Source organism: Triturus cristatus, chromosome 4_2 (assembly GCF_964204655.1).
Source record: "Triturus cristatus chromosome 4_2, aTriCri1.1, whole genome shotgun sequence".
Lineage (NCBI taxonomy): Eukaryota > Metazoa > Chordata > Amphibia > Caudata > Salamandridae > Triturus > Triturus cristatus.
The window spans coordinates 644,773,602-644,790,438 of record NC_140586.1 but is presented as its reverse complement, the minus strand read 5'-3'; the positions used below and the strand labels follow the sequence as shown (position 1 = coordinate 644,790,438).

Here is a 16,837-nt window from a genome sequence, read left to right as displayed (position 1 = left end):
GCTGGAAAAATATGCCACAGCCAGAAAAACCTCAAAGTCCACACTCCTCCCCACCCTTGAGGTGTGGAACATCTGCAGGACTCAGGCAATGGGCAGAAACCTTGGCCAAGCACAATGTTGGAGGATGGTGGAGGGTACAAATGTATCAAAAAAAGGCAAGGATCATTAAAGGGATTATCACAGATGGAACTAGACAAGTGTTTAATCTTACATATGACTTATTCATGTATAAGGATAGTCATGTTAAATGTCAAGGGGCTGAATTATAAAATAAAACAAAAATGACTTGTCAACAACTGAATAGGCTGAAACCAGAAATTGCCTACTTACAAGAAACCCAACTATGTAACAAAGATAACTTATTATATAAACAAGTCAGTCCCAAACTTATCTACAATAGTTCTCTTAATTCAGTGTTTAAAGGGACTACAGATCTCCTTTTCGAACCTCATTTTCTGATCATTTCTCACAGTGGGAGATAGGTAAAATTTACACTGCAACTTCATCAAATCTAGATTCTGCTTATGGTGCAGATATAGACGACCCTACCATGTTGACTAAAATACATGCACATCTATTGAGTAAACCTGGGGAATACATAATTGTGGAAACTCCATCTGCAAACAATCCCTGATCTTAGGCACTAGACATGTAAATGCCCTAATCTGTATAAACAAAACCAGGCAAGCCATTTCAGTAATAAAGTGCGTGCCCACAAACATTACTCAAGGCTTGACTATTTTTTGATAAGTAAAAGGTTAGCACCTTGGTTTGTTACTTTTCACCTGACCTGGATATCAAATCATGCTCTGCTATCTATGAACTTAGAAATTCCTACTAGAATAATTGCAGTTCAGATGTACCTGCCTCAGGTCCAACAAAATATAAACAAACGGAAGGCCTAGGTGAATTAATGAATTGAAGTTAACCAAGAAACAGCCAATAGTAGGATTGTATGGGATGCCTTGAAAGCAACCATACAAGTTTTTGCCACGGATTTACTAACGTGGACTCAACCAATAAGACAAGGAGATGAGAACCACCTTAGATCCACAATCACCAACCTTAAAAAGCTGCATGTTCAAATGGGTTTAGGTTCATACACGCAACAATTAGCAGTATGACAGAAGATAATAAAAATATGCTCCCTAACTAGTCTATTGTCCATAGCCCACACCCAATAGATTGGGAAGTATAGATACTTGCAACTGGAGTATGGGGAGAAGAGAGGCAATTTACTCCTCAAGTATTTTCTCCAGTAAACATGAGTATGCTCGTCAGCTGCTGAGACTGCTGAATTTGACATGCAGATGGCAGGCTGTTGGCAGAGAACTCCATGGCAACGGACGATTTTGATTCAAGTGAATCACATTTTACAACGTTGGAGACTACCCCATCTTAGCTGTGGTCAAACTTTAATCCATCAGGCCATTGGATATTTGGCTATATGTCTGCCAACCTAATTTAGATGGGCAAACATATTACTGTTTTTCAATGCTTGTCACTGCCAGGAAAATCTTGGCAGTAAGGCTCTGTGAAAAGCGCTCAATGCCCTCTTCCCCATGGAAGGAAACTCCCATGGTGAGAGGGGGCATTTTTCTGGTTTCTTTTTGTTTTCAACAAGAAAATCTCAATTGGGGATTTTCTTTTTGAAAAGCAAACAAATTGGAACAATGCCATACAGCTCCGTCATATGTGACGGAGCTGTCTGGCAAAGCTACAATGCATTTGTTAAAAGGAACCACTTTGATGGCAGATCTTGTCAATACATGAAATGTCTGTAGGGTTGAAAGACATATCAAAATTTGGTAAGTGGCACCTTCATCAGGGTGACAGAGTAATTTACTCCATCTCCCTGATAGAGGACGGGCCATCTGCCAAGATCAAAATCGAGCCCTTAGTTTCTCAGCCACAGTCTTTAGGTCAAATATGTCCTGGTTGGAGGTAGATATCAAAAAAGACCTCCAACTAATCCCAACAGATCACTCCATCAATTCTTATAAAGGATCATTTTAGGCTGACGGGTATGCCTATAGCATGCTGGCAATCATGTGATCGAGGGGACTTTTAAAAGGGATCTGTAAAAGTATCTGTAATGGTGGAAATGTTAAATATGTTCATAACTGCCAAGTGCCATCATTTCTTTTACAACACCATTAGCAAACCCTGTTAAAATCCAGGTCAAGTGGGTGATCTCATACATTCCTAATTGCAAGCCAGGTATGATGGTGTGAAAATATAAAAGACAGGAGTGATAATCAACTTTTGTCAGAATTACTTTAGTCTGCAGTTTATCTTTATTTCACATATCGGTATTATTGATAAAAAGTAACAATGACGTTGGCACTTGAAACATTTTTTTTAACTGCTCCTCTAGCCTCCAATATCATGTGAAATATTTTGCTGGCTTGTTATGTTTTCATTGTGTACTGCACCCAGGTATTTTAATAAACTGAAAAGCTGTACTGCGTTTCTGGTTTGTCTATATTGGTCTCTCAATCTCCTCTAAAAGTATGTCGCTTGCTTTCGGTATTTAACATTTTATGTGAAAAAAAAACATGTTTGTCATTTTGATGGGGATTGTTCAGTTATTTTTTTTTGGGAGGTGTGGCAGGCGAGGTTGGTTTTATTTGAGGGACTGTGGGACAATAAAGCATTTGAAGACTACATTTAAAACATTGTCCAAATTACATGAATACATAAAAACGATTTACCAATGGCTTGGACGACAAGATTCTTTTTCTACCTCTAGATATCTCTAGATCAAGGGCTCTGAATGTTGTATTTCAACGGATAAGCTATGCTAAGTACTCATTATCGAGTTACATCGAGAAGTTCAATCTTTCACACAGAGAAGAACACAATATCCGTTTCTATTATCGCAACTTCTCAACAATAAATGTTTTTTTGCTGTTGTTGTTGACAGGCTTTTTATTTCAGTAAAGGTTCTTGATTGTGTTCATTATTTTGTTGTCACATCTGAGGTTTTGTTTTGGGGCTTTATTTCGGATTGCTGGGCACGTTGGCCTCCATATACATAGTATAATCATCGCAGGGCCGGACTGGGAACCAAAACCAGCCCTGGCAAAGTGCTCGGCCGCCCCCTCCCTCCCCCGCAGGGGGTTGGGGGTGCCGCCGAGCTCTTTAACTGGGCCGGTTTTCAGCCGATTTTGTTACAGGGCCGATTTTGCAGCTATGCTGCAAAAACGGCCCTGTAACAAAATCGGCCCCCAGGGGCCCCAAACCGGCCCCCACCCGTGCGGCGCACCGGGGGATTGCCCGGTGCCCGCTACGGCCAGTCCGGCCCTGGTGGGTGAAGTCAAAAACTTTAGCTCATCCAAATGTTCCTGTTGTGCTCAGTTACATTTCACTGATGACATAGGCATATCGAGGCATTGTGCGAGGAATCAATGCTGCCCTCAAGAACCACAGTGGCAAATAGCAAAAATGGCTGCCAAAACTAATTATGACTCATGCTTCTGTGTTCAAAATAGGGGATCAATATGGAGTTAATGAATGGTATTAATGATGATCAGAAACCCCAGTATATTTTGAGGAATGACAACTTCATGATGACAGGTGAATGGGTGACATATATCACAGAAGTCCTCTGTCTGGGTGGCCTGAAAAAATCCCAATATTGCGTCCCCACATTTTACTGGACTTCCATTTACGTTTTCCTTGGTATTCCACTAAGAGACGTCACCTGCTTTTAGCTCCAGGGGCATAACACAGGGACATGCTGCTCCCATGATGAAAGTTAGGCCCAGATTTCTCCATCCTGGTTACCCTCTCTTTGCTCCCTCTGCAAAAGTGAAGGAACAACACAGTTAACATATTGTTGAAATCTCAGCTGTGTTCAGCAAATCTGGTGAACGAAGTGAGGCCACATGAACCATCAGCCCCGCTCCCACACCGCCAAAGTTGACCGTCCGCCGGCTGCCAGATTAGGAGTTTTCTCCAGGTCTGGTAGTTAGTCTTTTGGCGTTCCCACGGCGGTCCCTATGAAAAAGGCACTGCAATGGGTACGTCAAGGCAAGTTCCTGCATGGCATGGACTATATACTCTATGCCATGCACGCACTGGGTGTGCATGCACACAGGAGCATACTGGTGCCCCTGACTGCCATGGCACTTCCAGGGAATGAGGTTCCACGGCAGTTGGGGCTGTCCAAAAATGGTCTCCCCGCCGCACTTGTAATACAGCAGTCAGACCATTTGGAGGTCCGATGGCCCACCGAACTCATAATCAAGCCCTAAGTTCTTACTGGCCTGTGCATTACTGGCCTTGCACATGCTATCAGTATGCCATTATCAGCCAAAACATATATCAGCACCGCTACCTGTACTTTAAGCATCCATTTCCTCATTGACAAACACTACTGGCAAGCTGTTTAGCATGCACATACACAGAACGCTTGAAAGTTCAAGCACCATGCACATTTATCAGAGGTACACTGGTATATGATGGTTGCTGGTTTTAATATGATTTTGCCTGCAAGAAAATGAAATGACACCAGATTTGATATTATTATACCAGGTAGAAGAACTGAGAAAGTAGGATAATTGCCAGTGACAAATGCATTTAACAAGCACTCTCAATGCAATTGGTCTCGCCTTTGGGACCTTATATGTATTTAGCTATGCAACACATTAGCCTGGGTGCTGAAACATCTATTGTTCTTTAACATGGAGGGAATGTAAGCACCAAACTGCGTGACACGTCAGGTATGGGAACACATGGAGAGAAATATTGCCTTTCAGCGGGAAATGTTATAGTCCAAAGCTCTGCTTTTAATTTAAAATCAGGGCCTTCGATGATCATATCACTGAGAATACCAGATTTGAAAAAAATATTATTGTCTATGGGTGCTCGTGGAGGACAATTTCTGTGGACTGGAATCTAGAGAATGCTAAAGTGATTCTGGTATTTTACTGAACTCTACTGGTCGTTTTCTATCAAGACAGTTAAATAGAGGCAGTTGAACAGAAAAAAGTCCCTAAGCAGAAGCAGACAAGTCCTAGGGCTGATCTCCAGAGCCCACAACGTGCATATAAGTATATACAAGAGATCTCGAATACTTGACCTAAAAAGGTCAACATTTGAATCCTGGCAAGGCTGAGCACCATAAACTGGGCAACGATAAACTATGTCTTTAAAGTGCTTAGAAATGGCAAAAGCGTTATATAAAACAAATTCATCTTGTTTTAGAACTAAATTAAAATTGTGATGATAATTTATTTTAGAGCACATACATTCTGTGGCCTAATACTTTGAAAGTGTACATTAATTAGTAGACAGTTCAGGCACTGCAATTCTTGTGACACAAATATTTGTCTTCTGTGAATCAAGTGTTTGAATTAGGGCACACAATTTTCTGAAAAGGCCAAACAAGTTTTGTAGATGGAATCGAATACGGTCACTGATGGCTTAAAGCATCCTCTGTGTCAGTCAATCAGCGAATGTTCAGGAATCAATTTCCTCTTGTGTGGGTTTTTGGATCAGTGGCAAGATGCTGCTGATAGCTCATCTGAACTTCCCACCCGCAATATTAAAGTTTGTTGTATTTTTCTTTTATTCAAGGAGATTTCTAAAGCAAAAATCGTGCTCTAACAAGCAGCAGAGACTCTTTCAGTGCAGAAAAAAGCATCAGTCGGATCCCGATTATGCAAAACTTTGCGGCCAGGGCAGAAGCTAATATCTCAAATGTACAGTGGCGGCTCCAACGCAATGGTGGAGGAGCGTCGACCCACTGCCTGGCTCAGAGACAGCAAATGAAAAAGAAAACAATATTCTTGCATCGTTTTATTTTGCATTTGATGGCTCTGAGCCAGTGATGTCGGGAGGGGTGGGGCCAAGGCATGGGAGGGGGAAGGAGGAGTGCTACATGCACTCCACTCCCTAAGTGCTCATGTGTATATGTCCGTCCGTCTCAGGCCGACCAAAACGTACATGCGCCTGAGTGGAGCATCATTCTAGCCCACGCAGGCCAATCTCAGCACAAGTATTGGATGGGAGTTTGTCCCAGGGGCTGCTGGGACCAGGCAGAAAGGGGAGAGGCGGTACAACACGACGCAACGCTGGAGGCGGAGAGCGGCTAAAGGTAAGATTTAAAAAAAAAAAAAAAAAAAGTATTTCTAAACCTTTCTCCCCTATGCGACCCCTCCCGCCCTACCACCCTTTGTTTATGGTGACCACCACTGCAAATGTAGCCATATTACACACAACTCTAAGACAGATCAGCAGGCTGCCAGTGGAAATATTTACATTTTAGTCCATCATACTAGTATATAAACCTTTGTGTGGCCCAGCCTGCAAATTATCTCATTAAGAACACTAAAGTCCAGCAACAAACGTCTTCCAAAACCATTAAAAAAAACACAGATAGAAGCAGAAGGCCAAACCTTCTCATCTGAAGCCCACACTCTTTGGAACTCCCTATCAGCACAGAGCAGCTTGGGCCCTTCATAAAATCGTGGAAAATTGCCTTTTGTGACGCAGCCTGAAAGTATTTAGCAATTTACAAATGCATGAGGATCATGATGATATGAACTAACCCAAGGCAGGAACATAAATCACAAGAACCCATTTGTATTTTTAGAAAAGAGGTTGGGGAGTGCTGGATAAAAGGAGACATGGAATTGTATAGATGTGAAGCGTTTGCTGCAGGTGTTGGGAGTGTGGGTAATCTACAGGGCTCTTTGAAAAAAGATTCCACAAAGATGTCCTGGAGTTCTGAAGAGCATGGCAAGCCACAATTAGGCAGGATCCGGTAGAAATGGATGCAGTGTTTTACCTTCTCAGACTCCTATACTTAGCAAATGTAATGCCTCCAAAGAGCTATTGCGAAAGAGTCAATCCACTTGATGGGAAGCTAATACGGAGTGTCTTTCAAACATTAAGGCACATTAACTCAAACCAGAAGTGGACTTTTAGAGCTGAAAGGTATTTACCCTCTGAGAGTATGAAGTAAGGAAAGTATGCCAAGAGAGGGTGATCTAGCTGTAACATATATAGAGATCAGTCTGGCAGTGAGTTACAGAAGGATATTTAGTTGTTATTAGACTGCTTCTTACTATACATGATGGTTACCTCTAGTGGTTTGAGGAAAGGGATATCATGATGCACATCTAAGTACCTGGGGTATAACTCTTCCAAGCGTTACTGAAAATCTTTATAGACGTTATATGTTGAACTTAACCCGTTAAGGCCATGAATAATGGAATCCAATGTCATATGGCATATGTACTGCCTTTTATCATCATCATCAAATTTATTGTTTCAGCTTACAAGTGTAATACACAACAAAAGTTCATGTAAAAATTATGCATGAAGCAACATTTCAAAATAACTACATTATCATAAGCAACGACCAACATTGATATAATTGCTGCCCTCCCCCAGATCTGCTTAATATTAAAGAGGATGAATATAATTCCTAGTAAAAGCTGGATAATAAAGTGCAAGTGTTGATTCCTTATACCTAAGAACATCCTTCCCAAATAACAACTATCGTGACGTACTAGCTGCACTTACAGAGAACACATGATATGATACATTAGCAGGGCTGAAATCTAATTTTAAAAAAATAGTAGACCAACCTTAAACAATCCAACATTAAATAACATATCCTGACATGTAGGAACAGTGCATGTTCGGTTACTGAAAAGAATCAAGCAATATAATATCTATACTCGTACAATACTGTGATCCCTGATGTAAAATGACTAACAATAAAGTGCCAATTCTGTTTCTGAAAAAGATCTGACCATACTTTTAGTTATGCAGTAACAGGAATGTAAATAATGTATGATAAGTGCCAGTGCAAAGAACTAAAGTGTAAAAGTGCAGGTAGAAAATTCTTCAAATCACAAGCCTTGGATAGTGAAACTAGCAAATATACCAGCCTGGTGGCATTCAAAGCTGTATAGATGCAGGAAGAGATCTGGTTAAAAATGTATCAGGTCAGAATCAGAACCCATGCATAAGGCCAAGGTATTCTTACAATAGCTGGATATATAGCTGGTGAAAAGAAGGTGAAGCTAATATCTTGCAAAGTAAAAGAGCAAAGCAATATAAAATACATGAGCGATTCATCACCCACAACTCACAGCTACAGGCCACTGAGCTACTCCATCTGTTGGACCAAGTGTTGGTATACTTATTCATTGGCAAAAATCCTATTCTAAATCCATGTTAGACTTGTCAGCTTAAAAGTGGTCTTACCCCAAATGTTTTGCCTACTCCCCGCATGTTTGCTGAAATTTATTTTTGTTGGCTTTAGGACTCTGTGCACTTTACCACTGCTAACCAGTGCTAACATGTGTGTGCTCACTCCTCAAAATATGGTAAAATTGGTATACACCTGATCAGCACATTCATTTGCAGTTAGGTCCTTAGTAAAGTGGTACAACATGTACCAAGGACCTGTAAATCAAATACTTCTAATGGACTTGCAGCACTAATTGTGTGACCCATTGTGCCTTGTAAAACATATCTTTCGCCTGCCATTGCAGCCTTTGTGCAGATTTAAACTGCCAATTCGACTGGCAAAATAAAACTTTTGCAAAGCTTAGTGTGCAGAGACCTGCACACTTTTTACAAAGCGCACTATGTTGTGACCCATCAGGGGTTCTGAACAGTTGTAATACTTATCAATTGTGTCAAATAAAATTCATAAAATTTGTCAGAAAAATATTGTGTATATTTAATGATTTACCAACATCATCAATATACATTTTTCAATGCATTTGCGTGAATCAATGTTACTTCACATTCTTCAAACATATATGCTTACACAATTCAAAGCTAAATAAACATCTTGATACAAGTGCTTCTTATGCTGCCCAATGCATTTCAGGTTTAAGAAAACCCTTTGTCAGGGGAACAGTTTGCAAAAAAATGAAGCTGTTGTCGGCCACCTGCAAAAAGCGCCAATCAATAAAACATGAATACAATATATCTACAATGCACATTAGTGTGAAAATTGCGGACATGCTTCAGTTAAGGATCCCATTGCCTGCCAACATGAGGACCAAATGAAATAAAAACTACTAAAAAGGAAATGTGCAAAGATAAATGTGAATTAGATACTAAAACCACTGAGGTACAATCATACTAGTGCACCTGCACCTTGTACTGTAAGGTCAACAGCCCACAGATGGTGATGGGTTGCTAGAGATAAGAGTGAAGCTTTATACCAACTTCATAAGCCATGCGTTATCCATGCTCACCCTTCACCATATTTATTGATTGTATGCACAGTGAATCTGAACATACCTCGACTAAGAAGCATATTTCTCCACAACCAAAAGAGCTATGAAAAAAATGAAATAACACAATGTTACGCCTGAAGGACTGCTGATGATACACGCACTGTGTACATGAAATCACCCATGTGTGCCTAAAAACACTTAGGTTGCTCAGTCCCTGGACACAAAACATTGCAAGCTCCGCTGGTGGAGCGGAGTACTTTGCCTGGGCTTGGTACTGAACTAGTCTCAAATGCTCATGCCCCTCCACTGAGATATCCTCGCACTTGCATAGAACACTCTTCATGAACAGGTCACCTACTTCCACGATGCACACCCTTTTCAGGGCTTTAGAGACTTCCCTATCTTTTCCCATTGGGAGCCAGGTACACCATTCTAGTGGAATCAGGGGGTAGTACATGAGCGCGCCAGCTTGTCTATCTAAGAAATTTCGCCAGCCATGTATAGTAAGGTTGAGGAAATATATAGTGCTGTGTGCTCTAGTCAGTGTACTAAATATTACTGCGGTGATCTGGTCAGCAGCAACTTTCTCTATGTATAAATGTGGGAGGTAGTGCAGGCCGTGCATCCATGCATGGGCAAGCGAGCTCAGGGCTGCCCTGTAATATAAATCTAGGCCTGGAATATGTAAGAGTAAGCATTTCCCACTTAACCTGAGGTTGCTTACCAGCCCAGGCTAGCTTAATCAGGAGCGACCTGATCTTGGCAAATATGTGTGCCGGGAGAAGCATGGGAGTATTTTGAAAGAGAAATAGAAACCTTGGAAGGATGACAATTTTAATTAGCGAAACTCACCACAACAACGAGAGTGGCAATCTTATCCATTTACTCATGTCCTCTTCGAGCTTGCCCATAGCTTTGCCATATTTGTCTATAAGTACTCCTGCAGAGTGAGTGTGTATTTGTATACCCAAATAGCAGACCAAATCCATGGTCCACTGCAGTGGGAATTCCAGATGAACTGGGACTGTCATTGGGGTTAATTGAAAAGTTTATGTTTTGACCTAAATAATTTTTCAACTGAACTGCTGCCCGAACCAACTCCGTGAGTAACACTGTGAGGTGAGTTCAGAATCCCTCACATATAGATGCATATCATCAGCGTATGCTAAAGCAATCAACTGATAGCCTGGGAAGGGCATGCCTCTATGACCATCAAACTCTCTCAATGCGCACAACAGGGGTTCTGTTACCAGTGCATACAACAATGGGGATAGGGAGAATCCCAGGCGAGTATCTGGAGATGGAAATTGAAGATGTAACTCTATTTCCCAATCTGATTCTGGCAACCGGGGCTTCATATAATACCTTTACTAGCTAGAGAAGGATCTCACCAACACCAATGTGTCGCAATACCGCTTCAATGAATGGGCATTCCACAGAGTCAAACGCTTTCTCAGCATCCCAAAAAACTGCTGCAGCTTTGACTTCTGGGCTTATATGTTGGATAGTGCCAAAGACAGTTCTGAGATTGAGAGTTAAATTGTGACTCGGGACAAAGCTGGCCTGTTCCGCACCTACTAGCATCGGAATCAGGGAGGCTATTTGGTTAGTGAGTATTTTAACAAAGAGTTTTTTGTCCTCATTCAAAAGTGACAAGGGTCTGTATGATGAGCAGTCAGTTGGGGATTTCCCTGGCTTAAGAATGGTGACAATTATAGCCTCTCGCTTCAATGGGGGCATCGTTTTATGTTTTGCCTTTTCCTCAAATAGAGTGACTAGATGCGGTATGAGAAGGTCATGATAAGCTTTGTAAAAGGCTACAATTAAACCATCAGTGCCAGGTGCAGTCCTTGATCGCATGGACGCAATCGCAACCCGAATCTCTCTGGGGTATAGAGAGGCCATGAGGTGTTCTCTATGTGAGTCAGTCAGCCATGCCATCTGGATATGTGCCAAGTATTCTTCTATGGCTCTATAATCTTGCGCAGTCCTAGACCTATATAAATCTGCATAGTACCTGCTGAACCTTTCAGCTATCCCCTTTGCATTGTGAACCAGCTTGCCGTCCTCAATTGTTATTTCAATAATAGTGTTGGCCTCCCATTTGGGGCGCTGCAGGCTTGCTTGTATGGTCCCTAGGCGTTCGCCCTCTCCCTATATCCGCGCAGTAGCATATTTGCCTACGTGCTTGACTGTCTGCAGCGTCATGATACTCCTCAAGAGTTTGTTTAATATCGTCTACTCACTTATTATCGCAAGTCTGTAGGTGATCCCACTCCAGGCGATTTATTTCTTCCTCTAATCGTGCAAGTCTATCTCGACTGGAGCGTAACACACCTGCATGCTTTGAGATGGCACCCCCCTTATGTACACCGTGAAGGCTTCCCAGACTGTTAAATAAGGAAGCGACTGATCCTATATTATCCTCAAAGTAACATTTCCGCATAAAAACACCGGGTCTAGCAAGAAAAAAGGGAAAAACCTCCATGTAAAAGGAGCAAAGTGCTCTGCAGGTATCTCTAGGTCTAACTGTACTGGAGTATGATCAGAGTAGGTTCTTGGGAAAGGTTCACAGGAAGTGACCTGTGGAAGGAGACTTCTAGATGTCAGCCAGTAATCTATTCTGCTATGCATGTCGTGAGGTGCTGAATAGTGTGTATATCCAGGGGTGACGTTTGCACGCTGTCTCCAAACATCTATCAGCCCCAACTGATCCATACTGTCTTTTATTGCTACTGCAACCTCCGCAGGCCGTCTAGTCTGTACCTTGGACCTGTCACACGCAGGGTCTAATATGCAATTGGAGTCCCCACCCCAGATTTGTGGATCATCGTGATTAGGGCCATATATGTTCCCCAGCATCGCATTAAACTCATCATTACGAAATCTGGTACTGATGAATCTATCATTGGGATCTATCTTTATTTCTAGCAGTGTAAGGCCTGTTTTAGGCTTTACCCATGTGAGGACGCCCCTTGGGTGAGAAGTGAAGCCTGCAGCCCGAAACTGTCCTTGTATTTGTCTTGTGGATAACATCTTATTGTGGGGGGCTAAGTGGGTTTCCTGGATCATCGCAACATGAACCTGGTGCCTTTTTAGGGAAGCCACAACCCTGCATAGTTTTCTGTGGTCATTAAGACCTTGGACATTCCACGTCCAGAGCCTAATTCTTTTACTCATTTTCTCGGGATCTCAGTAGTGAATATTCTGCATGTTCATTAAGAGCGTCTGACTTGTGTGCAGTGTGTGCCATTTGTCTGATCTTATGTGCCCGTACCCCTTGGTGTAGGATTTGAACATGTACCCCTCCCACGCTCTGACATCCTCAACCTAGCATAATCAACCCCAAACCCTCCCTCCCTTCAAAATATTTGACACAACTCTATTGTGGAAAAACAAGTAATTACAATAACACCAGGTGGAACACACACAGGGGCAGATGTTGCCTGCATTCTAACTTGCCCGTAGCCGGTCAAGCCCATGTCTAAAGGGATGAAATATGCTTCCCTAACTTATCACCCATCGGTTCCCACCCCCGCCTTGTTATTGGTCTGCTTGCCTCCCGCTAACATCCTTCAGGCAGGGGTATTTCTGTTGTGCAGACAGGGGAATTGATATTGAGGGGGATGACCCCGCGTAACCCCCCCCCCCGATACATATATATTTCAGACTCTGCCCTTATCCATAACTACTAGATAACAAACAGCTGTGTGATCATCAATTAGCATGACAGCAGCTTAACTGGGAGTGAGAGTGGGAGAGAATGAGACAGTGAGCGCCCCCATTTTCCTTGTCCATCAGAGATGTCTGTGCTTACAGTTGTATTGCACACACTTCTTCCATCAAACACAACCCCCTTTCCAACCAACATGGGATCAACTGCATGATACTCACTACCTGATTACTGCAGAATATCGAGAATCAAGTCATTGTTCCTCTGGGTCCGGAAAGGCAGCACAGGACCTCGGGGATCCCCCACGGAGACCATCACTTTATCTTTTTTTTTATTGCAATGCTTTCTTTAGTTCAGTGAAGATATGTGCCTTTCCATCTGCATGTATCTTCAGCTTTGCCGTGTACATCATGTTGTAGTCTAGGTTGAGATCCCGAAGCCTCTTTTTCACTGGTAAAAATTGGCGAGGTGCCTCCTGCACCTGCTGTGTGAAGTCAGGGTAGATGGAAACGTCAATTTCCTCATACCTCAGGGATTGTAGCTCTCTGACCCTCCAGAGGGTTGCATCTCTATCTCTGTAATTGAGTACCCTCGCGATGATGGAGCATGGGGGGGGGCGCCCAGCACCAGTCTAGGAGCCTGGGAACGATATGCGCGTTCTATGATGAAAATGTCTGAAAAGGTATCTCTGCCCAGAAGTGTTACCAGCAATTTCTCGACAAACAAATCCATATTCTGAATATTTGTTGACTCCACAATTCAGACTATGTGTACATTGTTTCTCCTGCAGCACACCTCCATATCTTCTGCCTTAGCTTGCACTTTGAGCAGTCGCTTGTCTATGTTCATGGTTGAGAGCAAATTGGAATTTAACGCATCTTCTGCGTCAGAGACCCTTCTCTCCACCGTGTCTAGACATTCTGTGTGCTTGACCAGGTGTTCGGACATCCGATCCATCCAAAATGTGATAGCATCAATTTTCCCATTGATCTTGGTCAGGCTGCATTGCATAGCCGAGAGTATTTACTTAAAGCCTGAGTCTACAGATGAGCCTCCCACCTCAGAACCTGATTCCGATGCATTTTTCTCTATGTCCTGCTGCCTGGGGGTCTTGCATGGCTCAAATTGAAGCTTGGATTGGGACTTTCCTGTTCTGCCCATGATGAGGGTAGGAACGAGCAGCAGGTCAATAAGAGGAGGGCGCCCCCCTGCCTCCGCAATGTACAGCTCTATGGCTCGTGGTTTCCCAGACGGCGAGAGGCCTACTCATATTAGCATGGCACCTTCTGCCGCATGTGCGATCCCCACCATGCTCCACGGTCCGAGCCAAAGCGGCCTGGTACGCATCAAGAGTTTTAAGGAATTTAGGGCTTCAGCTGAGTCCAATGCGTGCTCCTACATGTCTGCCACAGCCCTCGCAAGCAGCTCACCACACTCCAGCGGTTTTCTCGGTGGCCTCTGGCCTTGATATCCTCCTTGATTTGAGTTTCTCTTCACTGTGGGCAGTGAGGTGGCCCCCCCCACTCGAAGGTGCTGTCTCCCAGACCCCTTCCAAGTGTAGAGGTGGAATCACGTTGGCAGATGCCGCCAAGTAGAAGAGCGTGGGGCGTCAGTGGAGACCAGGGAGCAGGCCTGAGCCACCCAGGCCTCACATCAACTGTGGGGATATGTCGCTAGCTGTCAGGAGGGTCTCAGTGGTTGACACCTCGGGAAGGGACCCACTGCTCGCCCCAGCCCCTGGCAGTGCCCCCCTACCTCGCAGCTCCACGCTGTCCATGAGTCGCCGGCTCAGGTTCTCTCCAGCGTGACGCCCTGGTGTCTTGTAGGCCCTCAGGGACTCCGGAAGGGTATCTTCCTGCTCTGGCAACAAAGTGAACACTGCGACTCGGAGGCTCCACAGCAGCTCCCAGCTGCTTCGCCGTCAAGGCCACTCCGTTCCACCTAGCGTTCGCTGCAGCGCTGATCACTGAGCCGTGAGTGCGTTTTTCTGTAAGACCGGACGTAGGCCGCTCTCTGAGTCAGGAGACGGGCTCTCGTCTACAGCTCTCCTGTCATTGTTTTCGCTCGGTATACTGAAGCAATTGTCTCCCCGGGCTAGTAGACATCCCAGGCAGGTGTAGAAAAAAGGTAATTTAAGCTAAGGGAAGCAGGATTATTAAGGATTAATTTCTGGGCTCACGGAGCTACACTAAGCCCCGGACATCTTTGAGCCAGGCAAGCTCTGCCCCCCTGATTTTCAGATAGTTACTCAGCTCAGGCTTGGCCCATATTCTGATCCTGTTTAAAAAACTTTGGAGAGCTAGTCACTGGTCAACAGAAATAAGACCCAGCTCCATCCTGGGTGCATCCATTGAGATCCCTGGGCCAGGGTGAAGGAGTCATCGCCAAAAATGATTCTTAGATCTTAACCAGCTCATGACTTTCTTATGGCCCCACAGCATTGCCCCATAGATCCCAGTTTCTACAGCTTATTCTCTATATGCCTCAAGGGCAGAGGCAATAGACTGGAGGGTGCAGTTATTAAAGAGAATTTTAGTACGGCATTGGCATATTGACGCTGTGTAGCTATGCCTTTTCACAAATGTGGAGACCAGGCCATATTTGTGTTGAATTCTATCCCATGATAATCATAATTCACTATGTGCTTGAATAGAGTTCTTTGGGTTTTAATTGTGTTCCTGGGCTTGGCTCTGCTATTCAAAATCACATACTTTATTTTCGAGGTGTTGGTCATCATGGTATTCTTCACATTGCAGGAATCGTCAAATCTACTGAGGATTTTGTGCATGGCAATTTCTATATGAGACTATCATCAGCAAATAGCAAGATTGCTATTTTTGCCTACCATTTGCCTCCATATCAAGGTTTAGGGAATGCAAACAATTATATAAATCATTGATGAAAATAATAGAGAAGGCTGGGGCCAGAACGCAATCTTGTCTGACCTGAACGTTGACACCAAAGCTAGCAGTTGTTTCTCCTCTTGCCATATCGGACTGATTATGAATTTCCATCATGGAATAATATAATTGCAGATGCCAGAAGATAGGTTCTGCCAAAGCAGGTGTCGATCAACAGCATCGAAGGCCGTTTTTAGGTCAATGAACAGCAATTCCAACCTTAAGTCCTTTAAAAAGGTGTATTCAAGCAAGGTTATACAAACACATTGCTTGATCTATGGTACTTTGGGATTTTTTAACACTTGCTTGTGAAGTGGTTAGAATCTCATTGTTTCTAACCCAGCTTCTCAGATGGGTAAGTAACAAATTGCCATAAATCTTGCCTATTGCATCAAACAAAGCAATTAGGCAGTTGTTTGCAGGATCATTATGTGGCGCTTTCTTATGAATTGGTACAATAACTGCTGATTTCCAACAAGCCGGTACCTTCTGCTAGAGCCAGATTGCATTGTAAGCTGTTGTTAGTATATGTACCCAAACAGATAGGTCAAGTTGGAATGTATCAGCTGGAACCCCATTAGGTCCAGGAGCCTTTTCTGGCTTCTGGTTGAGGATGGCTGTTCAAACCTCCCCTTCAGTAAATTTATTGCAAGACACAACATTCCTTGTAACTATCTTCAGGGTATCTCACCATATCACGTACCTGCAGTCTTTTTGCCCATTGTTTGGGGGCCGCTATCGCCAGGAAGCTCAGGAGCGGAGCGGAGAGGAGAGTCAGGACTCCACTTCCCTGCACCCCCCGTGGCGCGCACGCTGCCGACGCAAGTGTCCAGCGCCAGGAGCTGCACAAAACGCTTTCCGGGCTCCCGCGGCGCAAGAGCTCACCATATCACGTACCTGCAGTCTTTTTGCCCGTTGTTTGGGGGCCGCTATTGCCAGGAAGCTCAGAAGCAGAGTGGAGAATCAGGACTCCACTTCCCTGCACCCCCGTGGCGCGCACGCCACCGACGCAAGTGTCCAGCACCAGGAGGCGCACAAAAGGCTTACCG

General features: G+C 43.7%; 1 protein-coding gene across 1 annotated transcript in view; it reads left to right on the top strand.

The window, feature by feature from the left end:
• LEPR (leptin receptor) overlaps nucleotides 1-16,837 on the top strand; it is a 943,611-nt gene that overhangs the window by 744,533 nt on the left and 182,241 nt on the right. The window lies entirely within an intron of this gene.